The sequence below is a fragment of the Oryzias latipes genome, chromosome 20, assembly GCF_002234675.1.
Source record: "Oryzias latipes chromosome 20, ASM223467v1".
Lineage (NCBI taxonomy): Eukaryota > Metazoa > Chordata > Actinopteri > Beloniformes > Adrianichthyidae > Oryzias > Oryzias latipes.
The window spans coordinates 3,893,573-3,913,946 of record NC_019878.2 but is presented as its reverse complement, the minus strand read 5'-3'; the positions used below and the strand labels follow the sequence as shown (position 1 = coordinate 3,913,946).

General features: G+C 42.7%; 1 protein-coding gene and 1 long non-coding RNA gene across 3 annotated transcripts in view; one reads left to right on the top strand and one right to left on the bottom strand.

The window, feature by feature from the left end:
* Positions 1-20,374, bottom strand: part of fars2 (phenylalanyl-tRNA synthetase 2, mitochondrial) — a 126,309-nt gene that overhangs the window by 54,504 nt on the left and 51,431 nt on the right. The window lies entirely within an intron of this gene.
* LOC110017291 lies at positions 16,624-19,578 on the top strand. Its single transcript, XR_002292654.2, has 2 exons — positions 16,624-17,844; positions 19,370-19,578. It is a non-coding gene; the product is annotated as an uncharacterized LOC110017291 (long non-coding RNA).

Sequence of the window (20,374 nt, the reverse complement as noted above, 5' to 3'; positions counted from 1 at the left end):
CTGCAGCTCCACCAACCATCGAGGATATTTATCATGATCGGAGGTCATTCTTTGGCTTCTGGAATTTTGCACACCGTCCTTCATTTATCACCTTCCTCCTCTTCCTTCTATCACCCGACCTTCCTTCACTTCCTGTCATGTTTTGTGCATGTCTTCTCCCATCATTCCTTGCTTCCTCCATCATTCGCCCACATTTCTTCTTTTTTTCTGTCCATGCATGAAACCTCTCCTTCCTCCCTCCTCCTCCTCAAACCCCTTCATCTCATCATTCTCTTTCCTTCAGTCTCTTTTCATTCCCTCTTTCTTTGTTCACTATCCATCCAGCCATGGACTCATACTTTCTTCTCAAAAACATGTTGTCCTTGTCTCCTTCTCTCTGCACCTTCTCAGTTTTTCCTAACAGACTTCTACCGTTTATGCTTAACCAGATGAGGAGTGACGGTTCCAGACTAAACTCAATCAGCCTCCGATAGTAAATATGGATCACGAGAACAAATGTGGAAGGAGCCGCCTCTCGTTTTAGCGTGACGCTTGAATTAGTTATGAGGACCACATAAATGATGCAGAGTGATTAGCAATCAGGCAATATGCAGGTTCAGCTCAGAGCAACGGTGGAGACAGAAGCATGAAAACGAGGGGATTTCTAAACATAGAAGAAGACTGGACCTCCAGAACCTCTGTTATTTAAACCAGCGGCCTTCAACCTTTTTCAGGCCTCGGACCACTTTAATGTCGTGTAGGAACCATTCAAATGTGATCTAGATTTTCTCTTAACCCATAACTGCCAAAGTGGAAGCCACAAAATCAGGCGCCAACTTCAGCCTCACATGACTTTGAAGGTGCGACGGATAAATACAAAGAAAAAGTGAGTAAAACATTTATTCACTAAATATAATCACAAATGTAAATCCACTGTTTGAACCACTCTATTAGCAGCATCCTGGTAGCATTAAACAGTCAGTTGCTGAATATTCTGCATTTTTATTATGGTCTGTGAGAACAATAAATCCATATTTGGAGTAATGTCTCCTGGTTTTTGCCTGTTAAATGTAGAATTCTTTTATTTTAAAGTCAAAGGTTCTTCTTTTGGTTCCTCTCTGGATCTTTTCTCCTAAAACAAACTTTCCAAAGACGTTTGTTTTTTTGTTAACTTTGCTAGCTTGGCGGTTTCAGTTAAACGCGACTTGACATGCGTCAACAATGGGTCTGATGTTATAGATTCCAGATTATTATTAAAATAGAAAAAATGTAGGTTGTATTTTTTTCCTCTGTGGCCCGGTACCAACTGTCCCACGGACCGGTACTGCTTTGCGGCCCAGTGGTTTTGGTTTTGGACCACTGATTTATACCACATGGAAGCCATACTTATAATGATAATAAATAAAATAATGAATAAATCACAGAGTAGTTTCATGCTTTTAAAGATGGGTGTTGAGATTTTTTTGAATAGAATATTGGATTTTATTCTGAGCAGGTAATCCAGGGTTTGATGGCATGTCTGTGACGAGTCAATGGCACAGCCTGGCCTCAGATTCTGGTCACGACTTTGTTCCAGATGAAGACAGTCACTCCACTTAAGCTTCCTCACAGAAAAACAACACAAAACTGTTTCAATAAATAGCAGAAATGAGCAGGTCGGAAAAACCTCTTCTTCTGCCGTTGTGAGTTTTTTCCGTCCCTGCCTTTTCTGGCTGCGTGGGCAGAAACAAAAACACACACAACAAACACACACCTGACTCATGGTTCCACAAATACTGATAATCCCACTCCTGCTTACACACACATTTAAATTCAGGCCTCGTCCCAAACAGCCGCCTACTTCTGTTTGTTTTTGCCTTTGTTTCTCTAAAAGCGTGTCAGGCGGAGAACACGCACATGCGCGCCCACAGGTGTGCCAGCCTCCCCTCTGACATCCGGCTGTAATTACAGGAGGATTACCGCAAAATGGTCAGGATTTGGGGAGGTTTGCTGCTGAAGCTGCTCTGAGCGGGCAGGATCCCGAGTTGAGTGGAGGTTAACGCTCTCAGTCATCCACACAGAAGTCATCAAGCCCAACATCCACACTGATCATAAAGGGGCCTATGGGGGGAGCTGCAACGACAGGATGAGGAAGACCACGATGGAGAAGCAGAGGAAAGAAAAACAATGATATGGTGAAACCACTCTGCCAGAGTGAAACCCCTTAAAACCATCTAGAGGTGGAGGACTTACTTCCAACTATATAAAATCTACCATCTCCAGGCTTAAAGCAGCCATGTCTCGTTCCACGTCCTGACCTCCTCAGTACCTTCTGTAGATCTCCATCTGACAACTGAGTTTAATCATTTCATTTTCTGAAAGGCAAAGATGGGTTTTTTTTTTTTGGTAACCAAAAAAAAATCTGGATATCAGGAAATCTGCCCATAAACGTGTGAACAGAACTAGGTTGGACTCATCTCAGTGTTCAGTCTGGCTCCTCTAAATAGGTTCTGGGTCACCATGATCCTGTGCTGAAAACCAGGTTTCCACTCCTCCACAGTGACATCAGCACTCATTTTAGTTGAGAAGTCCTTCAATAAACAGCCAACCTAAGCAAAATGCAAATTCAAAATGTAGACAAGCTGAACTTCTTCAGAACTGCAATACCACATCCAGCTTCCTCAAAGGAATCAAAGCTTTGCAAGAACTACATCAAACTACATCAGTTTTCTATTTCATTTGTACTGACAGTCACTTCAGAGTATTTTTAAGTCCCTCTCCGATCTTCTTCTAAAAGCATTCCCAGTGGTCTTTTAATTATGTTGATGCCATTTTCAGCCAAAATAACATGCTGTTTTCTGGGACATAGTTTCTGCAGAGCAGCGACGTTCACTAGAAAGTCAAGAGTTGTGGGCGGGACTCCTGGCATGGAACAACCCCCCTCCCTCCCTGTCAGAGCAGGGAGCTTGTGGCCCGCCCAGCATATTTTCTATTCACAAATACGCTCTTTTTAAAATGACCTTTTCCTTCTACTCCTGATTCACCACAAGTTTGATAAAAAAAATACTCAGAGGCTTATTTTTCTTTATATAAGTCCACATCAGAAAATGTCAAAAAAACATGTTAAAAACACGAAAAACACGATTTTTATCAGAGTGGGCTTCAAAAATCTCCAGCAAAGTACCATTGTTTGTGTTTTATCCTTAAAACCTGCCAAAGGCAATTAAAGCACAAACATTTTGTATCATTTACATGGGGTCATGGTGCATCGCACTCTAACTGTTCAATGTTTTGAAGCTTCACAGTGGAATTAGAACATCAAACACGGATATAATCCACATACACTGGACCCTTCCGGTTCCGGGTTACAGCACAGGACGCGTGTGTGGCTCTCTGCGGATATACAACTATCTTCAAACGACTTAAAAAGTTGATTTTCTCCAAAAAAGAGAGCTGACCATGGCCCCCAAGAAAAACCAGGAATACGAAGACTTTTTGATGTAGCAGTCAATGGTGTTTTTTATCTGCAGATAGAGAAGAGGCTAACATCGTTAACCTAAAGCAGATTTTCTGTACACATTTTTGCTCAAATGCAGATGACCCCTAACCCACAAATAGCTCCAGTACGTGAAGTTCTGGTTCAGACCTGGCAGACAGCTCCAGCAGAACAATGGAAAGACGTCGGCTGCTCTCTTCATCTTTAAGATCATTGTTTTGCAACCAGTGTGTGCCGTGGCACACTGGTGGAGATGGTCAGGTGTGCCGTGGGAAATTACCCTCATTAACTGATGTAAAAACATCTTCCATCTCCAGGATATCAGCTCTGTGTTCATCCAAACAGGCCCTGATAAAACACTGAGAAGTTAGGAATATGAAAGATCATAAAATACTTTTTTCTTTGTGTTCATTTGATTAAATTAAAGACATTTTGATAAGAATGACGGTACCGCGATTTAGCTGCAGCTTCAGCTGTTTTAGGAAAAGTCCCGCCCCTTTAACTGTCTCCACCAATCATTCTTGGAGGCTCAATCACACGTCATCAGTCTGACCAATCAGAAGTGGTTAAAGTCTTCACTTCCTTGTTCTGATTCTGCTCATAAAGTCTCTCAGTTCCAACAAAAATACCAGCTAAAGCTCGTCTTTAGTGGTTTAGCTTTCCACAGAATCCGGTGTCAGACCGTGGAACAAGTGAACAAAACAATGAAGCTCAGAGACGCCAGTATGTTTGTGTGTGGCGACTGTTTGCACTACATCTCCCATGATGCATTGGGTTAAAGTGACAGCATCTCAGCGCACAATGAGCCTTTCGTTGTTAAACTTCTTGAAACCACAACGAACACACATCAAACAGTTTTTAAATCTTCTAACTTAACTTTTTTTCATCTTTTAGAAAAAAAAGCTGCAGCTTCCAGCTTTTTCTGCCAAAATTATCACAAAAATGTATGTGAGGGACTGTAGATCAATACAGACTATGAGTTTCTCCTTTTTTTTTTTTTTGGATGCTGGTGTGTCGCGGGATTTTTGTCAAGGTTAAAGTGTGCCGTGGCTCAAAAAAGGTTGAAAAACACTGTCTAAGATGTTTCTGGAAACTCCAGCCACAGCAGCTCCAGTGCATCTTCCTGCTTCTCTCTGCTCACTTTCATCACAGTGCTTCAGCTCCGACCTCGAGGCGCGAGGAACCACCATTCTGTGTCTAGTTTTGCCTTCTCATTAGAAACTGAGGTGAAGAGAAGTCCACTACGGGAAACAAAGTGGTTGATGAGACCAGAGATCGCCGCCAACAGAAGGAGGGAAATCCCTTCAACTCTAGCACATCTCCACAAACTCCACTGTGTGTGTCTGTGTGAAAGCTGGCCAACACTGATGTGAAGGCCAGCGTCTGCCGCCTGCGGGTCTGCGCGTCTGTCTGCCTCTCCATCTGTCTGCCTCCATCATGCGCCGAAAATGGAGCAAAACTATCCTATTGTGTTGTCAATACCTCTGAAAAAAGTGTACTCTTCAATCAGCATTAATTTTAATGAACATTTTCCTCACATACATATGACATGCAGACAGTTGCCATGGTTACAGGGGTTATTCTGACCCCCGGAGGGGTAAACTAATGGACTGAATGTTCCCTGCACATTCTGTCCCATTTACATGATATGTCACCATGGTAACCCAGATAACAAGCTCAAACTTACAAAAGGATAGTTTAGTTTGTGTCTTCAGAAAATGATTCATAATTGAATTTTCAAAAATGGCTAAAATGTGTTTTAGGTTTCTCTGTGATAAACTCTTACATGTGTTTTAACATCCGTCTGCCTTCTGCAGTTTTATTTTGTATTTATAACAAGCAAGATGCTGCCAGTGTTACGTAGGATTGTTTCTATAATATTTACTCAAAACAATATTAATAGGAATGCAGCCTTTCTTGAAGCTAAATCTGGAGGTATCTGCAAATGCAAAAGTAGAAAATCCACTTCTGTTGCAGAGGACAAGTGCACTCTAAAACAAACAGGTCTACGTGGAACGAGGAACACAAAGAGGGGCTCAATAGATCCTCGTTGGTTCCAACACTTACACTGGACCAATAAATCTCCTCTGTCGGCGAAAGGATTCTGAAGGTTAAAGGTGAGGACTGAAGTGGAGAGGCCATATTGACTGGAGTCTACTCCACTTCACTCTGTCATAAATGGTCAGTAACTTGGGAGGGACAACATACAGTAAGACTTTTGTTCAGTCCATCCACCTGTCGATCAGAAAATATATCTCTCTGCCTTCAAAAAGGTTATGGGTCAAATTTGACTTTTTAACAAGAGAGTCCATAGGAAGCAGCCTCTAGTGGGCTTTTGATGAACTGCAGCCCCAGGTTGTCTTCAAAGCTGGGGGTTTGGGTGTTACATAAATCAGAATTTCATGGTTCCTTGTTCAGACTGAAGCTACATGCATTCACCCTCCAGCTGGGCTCGCTCCCTGCACGATGGACTGGGGGGGGGGGGTGAAATGTGGACCAGGGACAGTCAAGGACCTGTTAAAGCCATCTTTTGTTACCTTTCTGTGAAGAACAAACTGAGCTGCACACAGCATGGCAGAATCAACAAGGGCAGAGAAGTGATAAACCGATTACTGCTAAGTTATCTTTTATTAGTTGTTTCTTGCATTATTGGTCAAAGCAAAAAGCACAAGGTTGGTCTCAGCTTTCCGACAAGAAATAGCCAAGAGGTAACCAAGCAGGTGAAGAATTTTGACATAAAACCTTTACAGAAATGGAATAAAACGGTTCACACCTTTAAGCGAAAACCAAACTGAGGGCTCCACCCCTTCCAGAACGTTGGCCTCACAGTTTGGGCCAGCTAAGCTCATCTTACTTTCAACCTTTAGCTGCACAAACTAGTTCACATATTAGTCCCATGACTGTATGCTGTAGTCTTTGCTGAGCATCATCAGGGGGTGGAGTGCTACACCGTGTAAAAGATGCCTTCTTTTCTGACCCAAACATTTCCAACTCGCCTCACAGACAGAAGGCTCTGGTTCAAATCCCAGCTGGGACCTTTCTGTGTGGAGTTTGCATGTTCTCCTTGTGCATGTGTGGGATTTCTCCAGGAACTCTGGAATCCTCCCACAGTCCAAAATATGCTTTATAGGGTCATTGGTTGATTTTCCCAATGTGTGCATGTGAGCGTGACCGTGTGGTTGTGTGTTCCTGCAACAGACTGACCACCTGTTCAGGGTGAACCTCGCCTTCACCAAACAGTAGCTGGGATAGGCTCCAGCACCCTTATAACCCTTGTGCTATCCAAGGCACGTTAAGATTGGGAGTTGGGTCATCTGGACCCCATTAGACGTTAAACCTTTTTTCTTCAATGATCTTCACTGGTGTCCATGGATTACATGAAATCTTTCCTCCTTTATCCACCTTTGTCATGGTAGGGAGAACGCGTCAATGTAAGGGTGGGGTCATTTGGACCCCTCAAGATAGCAAAAGGGTTCAGTGGGTTCTGAAGATGGATGAATACATGGATGGATGGTTGGATGGATGAATATTTCAAACTCACATTGTTACACATTCAGCTTTGTTTAGATCAGTTTGACGAATACATTTTTCCCAAATGTACTGAAAGCTGAGTTTTGTCCTCACAAAGCCAGTCTTCATCATAATAATCTGCTACAAACAGATTTAAAGCCTGCTACAAGCTCAACACATGGACCTGTCACCTGAAGTTATCATGTAAATAATGTGGAATAAGTCAGAAGAGGAGAAAATATGCTAAATATGCTTAATATAAACTTTTATTAAAAAAAAAACATTTTGAGCCATTAAATGAGTTTATCTGTTCTTGTCCTGCGATCACCTGAGACCTGTTAGAACCTCTTTTTCAGACTTTCATTTTTTTTCTGCACACCTCTCCACATAGAGGGTTCTCTCCAACTATTTTGGTTTCTTCCACCGTTGCAGTCAAACCTGACCGACCTTTAATAACCCCCCCGGCGCCACTTCCCGAACATTAGGCAAATAAATAAAATATTAATCAGACGTGATTAATTGCTGTTTGAGCTCTGAACAGTGGTTCAACATAAAACTCTGTAATGAGAAAAGCTTATTACCTTAATAAAGACTTCTAACCTGGTAATTAGAACAATGAGGCGTCTTCGTGACACCGCACACGCATCTCTGAGGACACATGCATGGAGAGAGGATAATTCATGTGACTGAGCCGTCCTCCCTCTCTAACGAGTTAAAAGCACAGCAGAGAACAGCTCTGCCCCCCCAGTGGAGGCTTGCTGGGACAGGAAGTAGGATAAATGAGTCACTCTGCGTGATTTGTACGACACGCTGAACACAGTGGAGCAGGTGAATCACAGTGAGCCTGCAGAATGGGAGCTTGAGCACTGCAGTAAGACGGATGTGATCCTCTGAGAAGAATAGACAGGAACAGCAAAGCTGCAGTCATGTCAGCCTCAACCTGCTCAGCTACTTAAACCTGAGCAGTGATGCCCACTCTGCTGCTGTTAATGAAACTCATCATTTATTTATCAGTTCACCTTTCAAATGGACCGGAATGAGACTTTTCCACTAGATTATGATCCTGTTTGTTTAGGCTGAAGGTCATTTGAAACATTAGGCTGCAGATGGACTGAGGTAAGATGAGAGAAAAAAGGATGAGTTGTGTTAACGTTAGTGATGAGTTGTGGTCCTTACACCCTCTTAACACTTCAGACTCACAGAATGCAACAGTGAATTGCCGAGCTTGAATTGTCTTGTTTTTCCACTCTGAATGTGCATCCGAACAGCAATCACATTAAGCCACATTTCCTGCATGACTGCAGAAGTGTGTTTTTGGATAACCCAGCCTTCAAACACATCTGGCTTTTGAAAAGAGGTGTCAGTGATGCAACAAAAAACACTGTGATCATTAAGATTTTAAATATAGGCTAACTCCTGTTATTCCTTAGAACACCAGCTGACACTGCAGCAGTGACTTGACCTCTCCCACAGACAGACAGATGACCTCATTCACAGATTTCTGCAGTCGTCCTCACAGACGCTGACGTGTGGATGACCAAGCACATCACCTTTTCTCTAAGGGAGCGCCCAGCCACCCTGCAGAGGAAAATCTTTTCGGCTGTTTGTATTTGGGAGCTCGTTCTTTAGGTCATGACCAAGAACTCATGACTAGAGGTGAGTACTGTAACAAAGATCGACGTAAATTGAGAGCTTCGCTTTCTGACCACATAACAACCGACACCACTCCAAAGGCCACTGTTGATCTGATGCTCTGATCTTCCCTCACTTGTGAACAAGACCTTTCACCTGAGGCAGGACCTCTCCACCCACCCAAATGTAGAGAACAAACTATGCTTCTCTGGTTGAGAACCATGGTCTCAGACGTGGCACTACTGACATTCCAGCCACTTCAACCCGGCTGAAAACCGCCCCAATACACGCTGGAGGTCCAGGATCGATGAAGCCAACAGGACAACATCATCAGCGAAGAGCGGAGATGAAATCCATTTGTCCCCAAACCAGACCCTGTTCGGCCTGTGGCTTTGTCACACTACAAAACTCTGTACCTAAATATTATGGTCAGAACTGAAAGACCAGCAAGTAAATCCAGGTTTTTCTATGATGTGATGTAATCCTGGATGTGTAATTGTGAACTCTCCATCAGTCCATCTGAGAAAATACAAATGTGGCCAAGTTACGATGAACAATGTTCTTTTAAACCGAGCGACTATTTCTGAAACATGAAACCTTTGACCAGGGTTATCTAATTCAGTTTCACATATTCCTCATTTTGGTATTGTTACAACACTGTTTAATAAGCAATAATTACACTAAAACCTCCAAAAAGACCCACGGTGGACAGATTGTTCTATTTTCTGAATCAGGTTTACGTCCATCTTTGGCCTTTCTTGATGATGCCTGTTTAATAGTATCATCAATGCAGAGCTGCACAATGCATTAAAGACATCATCAGAGTCTGATTCACTGATGATTCGCTGTGATTTATGCCTGCAGCTGCCAGCCTGTCCATCCGCCGGTAATGACCAACCAACCACCTTCTGCCGTCTTCTTGGACATCAGCATTGATTAATGCGGCCTGCTGTTTCTCCTTTTCATTTGTTTGTGTCCTAAAAAGCACATCATCTGCCTCCTTCCTGCTGCCATCTGAACTCTAAAGCCCGGCAACATCCGACTTCTGCTTTGGAAGCAAAACTTGCCAGATGCACTGGCATCTACAAAAGCAGAAAAGGTTTCACTTGATGACAAGGTGAGAAAAAGATGGCTTGTGAAAGAGGCTGACTCCTACGTTATCTTTTATTAGTTGTGTGTTCTTTTTAACCATGTTTGGACATTTTTGTAAATGTTTCTTGGAGACCACAAGTATCTTTATTTTCTGATTTTCTGCATTCTTGATGATTCGTCAGCCCTCCTTCACCTTGTCCTCTACCAGAAGCGACACTTTGGGATGGTTGTCCCCCGAACCGCCATCGGGGTCTAGACTGAGGTTTATACTTCTATGGTCTGAGTTCATCTCTAGCACGAAAACCCCTCCCCCACCAGAGATGTCCCCTGTGACACCTATGTAACACACGCTCTTTGACAAACCGTAACCCTTCAGCCGTGACTGCGTTTGACGTAAATCAGCTGATTCTGACACAGCTTTTCATATCGGCTTTGCATAACAGTGTGTGAGGGTTTGCAATTGAATCGGTTAGTTCAAAAGGGGTCCAAGTCCAAGAGGTTTCTCTTTCCAGAAAATGATTTTGATTGCATGGCTTAAAGGGAGGCCACACCAAATGATTAATACTTTACCCAGATTTAGCACCAGTTCATAGCTTACAAATGCTATAATATGAAGCACCTCACTTTTATAATTTCAGAGGACTAGCAAACTAAAGTCTCTGGACTTGGGCCCTTCTTGAATTAAACAGGGGCGCTGCCATATTGGATAACTAGTGCTGCCATCTATGGGATAAAGATAAACCCACGCAAGAGAAGCCCAAGTCCAGGAATTTGGACTTAAAGCATTTTAAATGTCAGGCATAGTCAATACATTACAACGAAATTGGGACTTTTTTGCACATAATCAGATAGCTTATCCCTTGAAGACCATAGAACATATAATATCTCTATTTTGAAGAATTGTGGACTTGGGCCCCTTTTGAACTAACCGATTCTATTGGTCAGCAGGACAAATGTGGTTTTACTTAAAAGCTGTTTTATTCCTTTTTTGTCTTTTGTCCTTTTTTTAACAAATATGAACAGAGATTCTTTGCTTACATATAAAATAGTTTGGGTCCAACATAAAGAAAACTAACCAAACGAATATGCAACAAATGGGACTGAAAAAAAAATCCCACCCCTGGGTAACACTTCGGGGAGGTTTTATAGCAATGGACAAGTCCATACCACACACAAAAGGGGGTAGAGAAGCAAATAAACTAAATAGGAAGAAATAAAGGAGTGAATTAACTAACAAACAAAAGAATGTCTACAAAAAAGAGCTGGCATCTCCAAAGTGTTCTACCTGATTGTCAAGAGAAGCCACATCGCGCAAAGCTGCTTTTCTGAATCCAGAGCTACATTAGTTGAAATAATGTAAAGACTGCACTAAAGCTCTAGTGTTATAGAGTTAAAGCACATATTACTGTACCACAAATACATGTTTACTAGTATTCCTGATGATTCTCCTTATTGAAATGAATCACTCTGGAAAACCAGGTTAAAACTGACTTTTTCATTCCTATCTCCTAGAAGCCATCCTTCAGCGATTGATCAAACTTTAATCATGTGACTTAATGTCAGAGATCAGAAGCACTGTATATAAATATGTCTAACTCACTAGCTGCTGTTACATGTGCAAAATATCTTTCACCGGATCGAAGATCGGATTAGAATTGAACTGTGTACATGGGCCCAGAAAAACTCTATCCGATTATAACAAACGTTTACATACGCCACACTTTCGGTCAGAATAAATCATTTTGACATGAGCAGTTCTCTCTAAAACACCGGAAACGAAAGTAGAAGAAGAAATGTATAGTTCCGTTGTAAACAAACAAAACTGCTGCATAGAGCGAGAGGATCTTCTAAACGTGCTTTTATTATTGTTGTGATTATTATTAAGTGATTGTTTGCTCATACTTTTTATTAATCCGTGCTTTTTCTTCTAGGGGGAACAGAGCCAGAACAATGGTTAGGTTTAGGCCAATGTGGGCCAACAACAACAATTCACCGTGGATGTACTTAAAAAATATGTGCGGTCAAAGTGCATCTTGGCTGCACGTAAAAATGTGTTATTTTGTCTGGACACGATCGGACACACAAATTCACATGATTGTTGACAGGATTTCTCAGTTCTTTGCGGAGCGGCATTACCGCATTCAATAGCCGCCTCCACCAGCTCACACACCGTCCCAAAGCCCCTCCTCTGCTTGGAGACACGGTTCTCCCGAGTCCGGTAGCTCGCTCACGCAGAGCAGCCGGACGGACGGCGGTCCAAAGCCTCCCCCGGAGCGCACACCCTAACAAAGCACCCTCCCCTGCCTGCAAACACAGAGCTACGAGTCCGGCTGCTCTGCTCAGAGACATGCTTTGCTCACGTGGAGCAGCGGTCCTGTTTGCGCTCTAAAGCCTCCTCTGGAGCGCAACACCGTCTACACATGACCTAAAGCAGCGCAGTAGTGACCCACAAACGGATTACATTGTTTACATGCACGACAATCGGATCAACAATCGGCTTAGCCCACCTGTCTCGATTGACTGGAATTTTTGACGCGAATGAGTCTGATCGGGGCAGAGTATTCCAAACGGCGTGTGTACATGACGGATTTTTATTCGGATCAAGTGTTCATTCCGATTACTTTTGTACATGTAAACGCAGATACTGTTAAGCTCTTCATAGCTCAGAGGTCATCAGCAACCTTTCTGGGAAACAAACCAAAGGATGTGTTTTTTGGATGTGTGAACAGAAACATGAATGAATGTGACTGCAGCCTCAGTTTACAAACATCCCACATGCAATTAAGATGCTTTAGTACTTAATAAAAAACAAAAAGTGGTGTTTCAACCACTCTCCCCGGTTTGTGTTGTTCTGAATGCCGCTCAATGCTCAGCATGAAGCTCTGCTTTGACAACAGTTTGGAAGAAATCCGAACACCTCTGTGCTCTGATGAGGCTCCCCCGCTGTCTTGAGGATTTTCCCAGGCTTTCAATGCAGCCAGAGCACGTCCCAGTCTGGAGACAGTCAGCTTTCGCACCGTTTCACTTTACTTCACATCAATTTAGATGGTGCCAAGCGGGCTGCAGGCACATGCAGGAGACAACAGTTCCATCCAGCCACAGCAAAGGCAAGAGCAACGCTTTACTACAACCGGAACACGGCAACGGTGCTCTCTAGAATTTAAAGTATGGTGGCAGGGGGCTAGTGGTATGGGCTTGTGTTAAATCTAGAGACCTTACATCAGGGGTTCTCAAATTTTCCATAGCTGAGGGCCAAATTAGGAACTCGACATTAGACTGGGGGCCAATTTTGTTAAAAAAATGGATCAACAGAACAAGTTGTTTTTAACAACTTTAATGACCAAGTGTCATTTATACAGTTAACCAGGCCCTCCAGGTGTTTTCCCAGTTGCTGTCGGAGGTTGCTGCCCAGTTCTTCTACTCGTCTCGTAATTGTATCATCTGACAGACTTATTTCTTCAAACTTTTTCTTTTGCTCTGGACAAACAATGTCAGCTACTTTCAGCATCCATTCTTTTTACAAACTCCCCGTCACTGAAGGGTTTCTACACCGGGTCATTTCCAAAGCCACAACGTAGCTAGATTCTGTCACAGCTTCACTGGATTCAGCCATTTTTGTAAACATCTGCTGTGCAGCATAGCCTCGTTGTTGTTCTTGGAGCTTATTGTTGCACTCCTCGCCGATAGATTTGTCATTGTTTTTAAGATTTGTAACATAGTGATGATTTATATTGAATACTTTGAGCATTGCATTGACCTGCTTGCAAATAAGGCACATGACTTTATCCAGGCCATGAGGTACGACAAAGTAAGCATTTGTCCACTTGGCTTGAAAGCGCCTTTTCTCCTCGCCAAGACAACATTTTTCCTAAAAAGGAACCTGCTCTGGCTCTCTTTTATTGAGAGCCACAAAAATCTTCTCCAAGTAATTAGGGTAAATCATGAATTTGCAAGTTTCATTTTGCTTACATAAATCATCTAAATTCCTAGAGAAGTTTTTTGTCTGTTTGTTTTTACCTTCCCATAGAAACACTACTGCTTTTGTACAGTGTCCCTGAGTTTCTTGAAAGGTGCTTTAAAAATCAATTAACTTTGACTTTATGTAACCTGCACAAAACCTTTGAGCTGGAAAACATTCTTAATCTAAACGTTTATAGAAGTGTGTTTAGGATGTGACATAAGTAAACTATTGTTACTTATGCAGCTGCACAAAAACTGGTGAAGCTGTTCATGAGCCTCAAACATCCACAAAATATAATCGCTGCTATGGGTGAAATGGGACCCCACTTTCTTAAGTTCAGCGTCAGCAGTGGTTAAGGTCGTTAATGGAAGGGAGAAGGGGTCAGAAAAAAGGCTAGTTTATAACCTTGGATGAAGGTTTCCTACAACCAGGATTCAACTTTAATTGAAGAGTTAATGCTGCTCTCTGTTTCTTGTGACCGTATTCCTCCAGTTTGAGATGGCGTCAGCTGTTGAAGGCTTCAGAAGGAGCAACAGGGTGTCCGGTGATCATGCACAGCATCAGTTAATTATGACTGAAAGTCTAAGCTCTGCAGAGTCCAGGCACCAGCTCCACTGTCCTCAGCTCCAATTACTAGATCACCCCCTGATCCATGCTGCTGTACAAGTACGTTTTATTTTTAATTTCCTGGTTTTGCATGTAACTGATATGAACTGATTACACCAGGAGAGATGTAACTGCAGGGCTGATCTTCCGATGACATCTGGAAGAGCGCTGGAGTGTTAACATGCGCTGACATGAAGTAACCGAGCGGCAGTGGACATCATTAAGCTCCTCCTGGTTTGTCCTTCATGTAGGCACGTCTTTCCTATCACAAAGGAAGAGGTACATCTATGACCTTTATCGCCTCCTCCCACATTGCTTTTATGCCCTGACCTGTCTCTCCGTGGGTCCTCGCCCTCCTTCATGACAGAAAATAAAATGAGCTGAGAAGGTGAAACAGTCATCTAGAAGGACTTTCTGTTCCCGCTCACCTTCACCTGCTCTTCCTGTGATCTCACAGTGAGGACAGCAGATTCATTTATCGGGTTTAACAGGGTTTTGACCCAAACCACAGAGAACAGAACCAAACAGAAGGAACGTCCTCTATTAACACTGCGATTTCATTTTTTTTTAAAAAGAATTCAAGCAAAAAAGACAGAATTTACATCAGACATTATAAGTTGTCCCCAAACACCAGAAGCTGAACACTAATGGGAGACAATCATCAACTCCAAATGAGTCACATTCACTCTGGAAGTCCGTCGCTGAGGATTTGTGCTTTCTCAGGGTCTGGTATGTCTTGTTAATCTCTGCTCTTTGACTGCAAAGAGTCTGCCGTCACCGTGGAGACTCAAGAAGAAAACATGGCACCTCTTCTCAATCAAAGCTTCTAGACTAACTATGTCTCCAATTTGACCGTGTGATGGTGGAGTGATGGTACATGAGAGCTACAACAGGCTCCTTTACGTCCACAGGAGCAGAAAATCATCACCTTTTACAAACTTCGGCTCACTCTATGGAGCTCGGTGAGTTCCAGGATGGTTCTGTGACAGCTGTAGAAAAATATTCCAGTCAGCTGTCACTCCATAACGCAATGGAACAGACTGGTTAACTCAGCCACTCGATCCCAGTGTCAGACCATGTAAACTGGGGATAAACACGGGATCTTGAAGCTCACTGTTCACAGACATCAGTTAACCACAAAATTCATGCCATCTTCAGATTAGCTGAAGACCAGCACAGACCGCTTCACGGAAAGTGTTGTGGATAGGGTGAATGCTGTGGTTCAAAGCCCACTGCCTCAGAACCTTTGGGCATTGGAAGCACATTCTCTGAAGGAATTGATCACACTTCTTCATCTAAAGGTCTGAAACACCAGACAGGCTAGTTTTACTATATCTGTGACACTGTAACCAGTGAGACGTTTGGTGGAGGCATCATTATGGTGCGGGCTTATCTTCAGAAGCTGAGCTTAGGTGCTTGGTTCAGCTGAAAGGTACTTTGATTCTTTCAGCATAACAAAAGGCGATTCAATGAACATTTTGGGATGGCTCCTCCTGTTCCAACACGACTGCTCACCAGAGCACAAAGGGGATCCATAAAGACATGGATGAGCCAGTTAAATGTAGCTGGTTTACAGTAATAATCGCCCTGCACAGATTCCTAATGAAAGTCTGACGGAGCATTTTTAGGGTGAATGCATGTACAATCCAACATTGTGCATCCTTGTTCTTAACCGGAGAAGAGCTCACTCACCTGCTGAGTTTATCACAGAATCTCCTGTTACAACCATAACAAACATCAGAGCATGCGTCAATTAAAACTAATTACTAGTTTTTTTCACTTAAATTGGAATATTTAGAATGTTATCATTATTAATTATTTGACTTTTTGTTTGTGTGGAAGTTAGACAGCAGACCTGTGAAGAAAACTTTTAAAACAAAAAGGTTTCCTCCTAGAAGGAAGATGAAAACATGCTTTATTTGGTAATGTTTAAATATTAACCATTTTATTAAAGTTTCCAAATATCTAACACAAAAGAAAAATATAATTTTTGGCTCATTTTTGATGCAGTGCATTATCTTGTTGTAAGGATGTAAATGTGTGTTAATGCGTTTTGCATGTGGACAACAGCATGTCCACATGCAACACGCTAGGCGATGATTAACGCGTCCAACAGTGGGGCTGAGGATGAGTCTGGACCTCTGCAGCATAGCTACCGTTTTTGTTGATTTAGAATTTAGGCTAATCTGTTACAAACTTTAAGTCCAGTTTTCAATAAACCTAAAGTTACAGTTCGTCCTTAATATTCTGAATGCTATGCTAGTGTAGCATGTTTTTGGGCGGCCGTGGTGCAGCGGTTGGGCGGTCGACCCATGATCGTGTGAATGTGTGTGAATGTGTGTGTGACTGGGTGAATGGGTCTGTGACTGTAAAACGCTTTGGGCCTTGTAGGTAGAAAAGCGTTATATAAGCCATTTACCATTTACCAGTGTAGCATCCACAATTTTCTGCCTGACCTTTTTTTCTTTTTTTTTAAGCCTTTTATCCGAAATCCTTTTTAGGATCTTAAATGAATAATCTTGTGTTTCATATTTGTTTATCTCTGAACATGTTGGCAGAAATAGGAGATTGTTGGTTAAGGTCAGTGATCATTTCCCAAAGCAGCAGATGGGAATCAAAGTGCTGAGTCATGAAATCATCAAGCACTGAAATTCTGTATGAAAACATGGAGATGTACATTTTCCTGTTACACAGGTGTTATTATTCAGAATATTTATATTGTAGTAATAATATAGATAATTAACATAAATTTTATTATTCTGAAAATCTTGTTCAGGAAATGCTCTGTAATTAAAACATTTACATTCCTTTGACTACCGCAACACTTCTAACGTTTATATGAGCAATATAAAAAACTGAATTAGTCAACGGGGAAAAGCTTTGCCCTGTTATGCAACACCAATGTACAATAATGTAAAGGGTTGCAAAGCTGACATGAAAAGCTTTTCTCTGTGTCAATCAGCTGATCCACGTTGATCAGGTCAATGGGTGACTTATGGTAGGCCATTGAGTGTGTGTTTTTTTAGGCATCACCAGTCACCTCTTGGTGTTAAAGCGTTAAAAACAGTCACAGTCTTATCACTTGAGTCCATGAATGTGTCTGATGTTTTTGAGAAGCTTCTGCAGAAGCCAAACTCCCCCCTGAGGGCAATTCAGAAAAGATGCTGGACGTTTAAAAGCAAAGAAAATGATGCAATTTGGTTCAGGCACAAAAACGAAGAGTGTGTGTGGGTGTGTGTGTGAGCCTGGCAGACACACAGCATCTGTGCAGAGTTTAACACACACGCACAAACGTTGCTGATTCAGGTTGCGAGTCTGCGTGCTGACGCACAGATGGTCTCAAAAACAGCACAAAACCACAATCAGTTGCGTCTTCACGCTCGGTCTCATGCATGCTCATGCATGACGATGACGAAGGCGTGCTGAGTGGGCGGGGCTCAGGTCAGCAGATGCACAAACATTCATTCATCCCAGCTGCCCCGGCTAAAGAAGGACACCGCGCCTACACACACTCTGACGGAGCTGCATCCGCTGCACCGCCAGCAGGAGAGCAACAAGTGGAGCAGTCCGACCCGACACAGGGATGAAGGTGAGGCTTCATCGCTAGAGCGCCAACTTCAGGCATTACTGCAGAAACAACCATTTTGTAACGCTGCAAAGGCTTTTCTTGTCCTTATGCACAGAAACTCTGACTTGATCCGAGAAGCTTCAGGATGAAGCTGCAGCTCGGGGCTCTGAAAGCAATAAAATTCAACTTAACATCAATCGGCCAGATTTTCTAAACAGATTTTGAAGACAAAGATAAAATAATTTTTATTTCTGAGTATATTTCATGAACTTGGCTCCTTTATTTAAATCAAAGCTGTGAACAATCAGGTGGAGTTTTATCCAGCAAGAAAATAATGACTGCAAAGTTTTTACTTTTTATCCTAGAAAGACTACTCTCTTCTCTGGTCCTGTTAGGCCTCAGTGCAGCCTTTGACACTATTGACCACAGCAGTTTACTCCAAAGATTAGAGCATGACACAGGGATCAGAGGATCTGCCCTCCAGTGGTTTAAATCCTATTAATAAAATAGGCACCAGTTTGTTAATGTAAACGGACAGTCCTCTCACTGCACCGGCGTTAGCTACGGAGTCCCACAGGGCTCAGTTTTAGGACCCATCCTGTTTATGATTTACAAGCTGCCCCTAGGAAACAATCAGGAAACACAGCATTAATTTTCACTGTTATGCAGATGATACGCAGTTGTATTTATCCATGAAACCTGACCAGAATGACCAGATAGAGAAACTGAACGCCTGCATCAGAGACATCAAGACCTGGATGACAATTAATTACCTACTCTTGAACCCAGAAGAAACTGAGGTCATTATACTTGGTCCTAAAAACCTCAGAGATGCTCTGTCTGATCGGATAGTCTCCCTGGATGGTGTAAGTATAGCCCCCAATTCCACAGTTGGAAACCTTGGGGTTTTATTTGACCAGGATTTATCAATTAAGGCTCACATATCTCAAGATCAGAAATATTCTTTCTAAGAGTGATGCTGAAAAACTCATCCATGCATTTGTTACGTCTAGACTGGATTACTGTAACTCTTTGTTAGCAGCGTGTCCTAAGAGTTCCTTAAGAAGTCTCCAGCTTGTTCAGAACGTAGCAGCTAGATTGTTAGCAGGAACTAGCAGAAGAGATCACATCACTCCTGTGTTAGTTTCACTTCACTGGATCCCATTATCCTCCTGCTTACCTATAAGGCCTTACATGGAATGGCCCCATCTTATATTAAGGACCTCATAGTCCCTCACCGTCCAATCAGAACACTTTGCTCACAAAACGCAGGACTGCTTGTGGTCCCTAGAATTAGTAAAAGTACGGTTGGAGGTGGAGCGTTTAGCCACCAAGCCCCTGTCTTATGGAATAAGCTCCCAGCTCATGGAAGAGAGGCCGACTCAGTTTCCACATTCAAAGTTAGGTTCAAAACATTCCTTTTGGGACAGGGTTATTGTCAGACTAGCTAGAGACAGAGAACTTCTAATTCATTAGTTGCAAGTTGGGGAAACTATGGTGCACTGGGTTCCTGTCCTCTATTCTCATCTACTTTCCCGCTCCCCAGATTCCAGTCTGTGCCCCATTCCTTGGTCGTGGACCCCGCCTCTGGCTCATATGTGCTCCTGCCCCTGTACTTGGCCATGGACCTCTTGCCAGACTCGCTATTGTTCATATTTTATGACTGATTTTATATCTTTGTGCAATTACAGGTGTGAAGCCTGTTGAGACAACTGTGTTGTGATATTGGGCTATATAAATAAAATTGAATTAAATGTAATTGAATCCCTTTGCTACATTTAGACTATGAAGTCTTCCTCTTTTGTGATGGAACTTGACTGGAAATGTACAGGATTCTGGGTCTATTTCCCCCGTCTGACTGCTGACATCGTTTGGATCCTGACAGACCTCCAAAAAAGAGAGCTGACCATGCCCCCGAAGAAACCCCAGGAATACGAAGACCTCAAAAAGTCTCTTGACATTATTCAAGAAACGCTGAAAAGCTTTATGGAACAAGTGTCGGCTAAGCTAACGCCACTTTGGGAAATGATGGAAGAGTTCCGAAGATTTCGGTCTCAAAATGAGCAGCGAGAAAACCGGGTCGAGATTCTGGAGAAAAGACTGGACGATGTGGAACAGCAAGTAAGGATGAATAATGTCATTCTCACTGGAGTACCTTTCAAGCCTCGAGCGAAGCTGAATGCAGCAGGAGCAAGCACTGCTAATGCTAGCGCTAGCGTAGCTAGCAGTGCTAATACGGAGATCGGTGCAGAGTCTCTTGAGCAGCAAATACATTCATTTCTCACATCTAAAGGGGTTTCCCTGGATCTCAATACCATCGAGACCTGCCACCTGCTCCCCAGGAAGAAGGAGACGGATAAACCAGCGATCATCAGGTTTGTGAATCACAGACACAAGCTAGCTTTGATGAATCAACGCAAAAATCTCAGAGGATCTGCTGTTTATCTGAACGACCATCTGACCAGAAGGAATGCTGAAATCTCAAAACATGCACGGCTTCTCAGGAAGCGTAAGCAGATTGAGAACACTTGGGTTAAAGGCTGCAAGATTT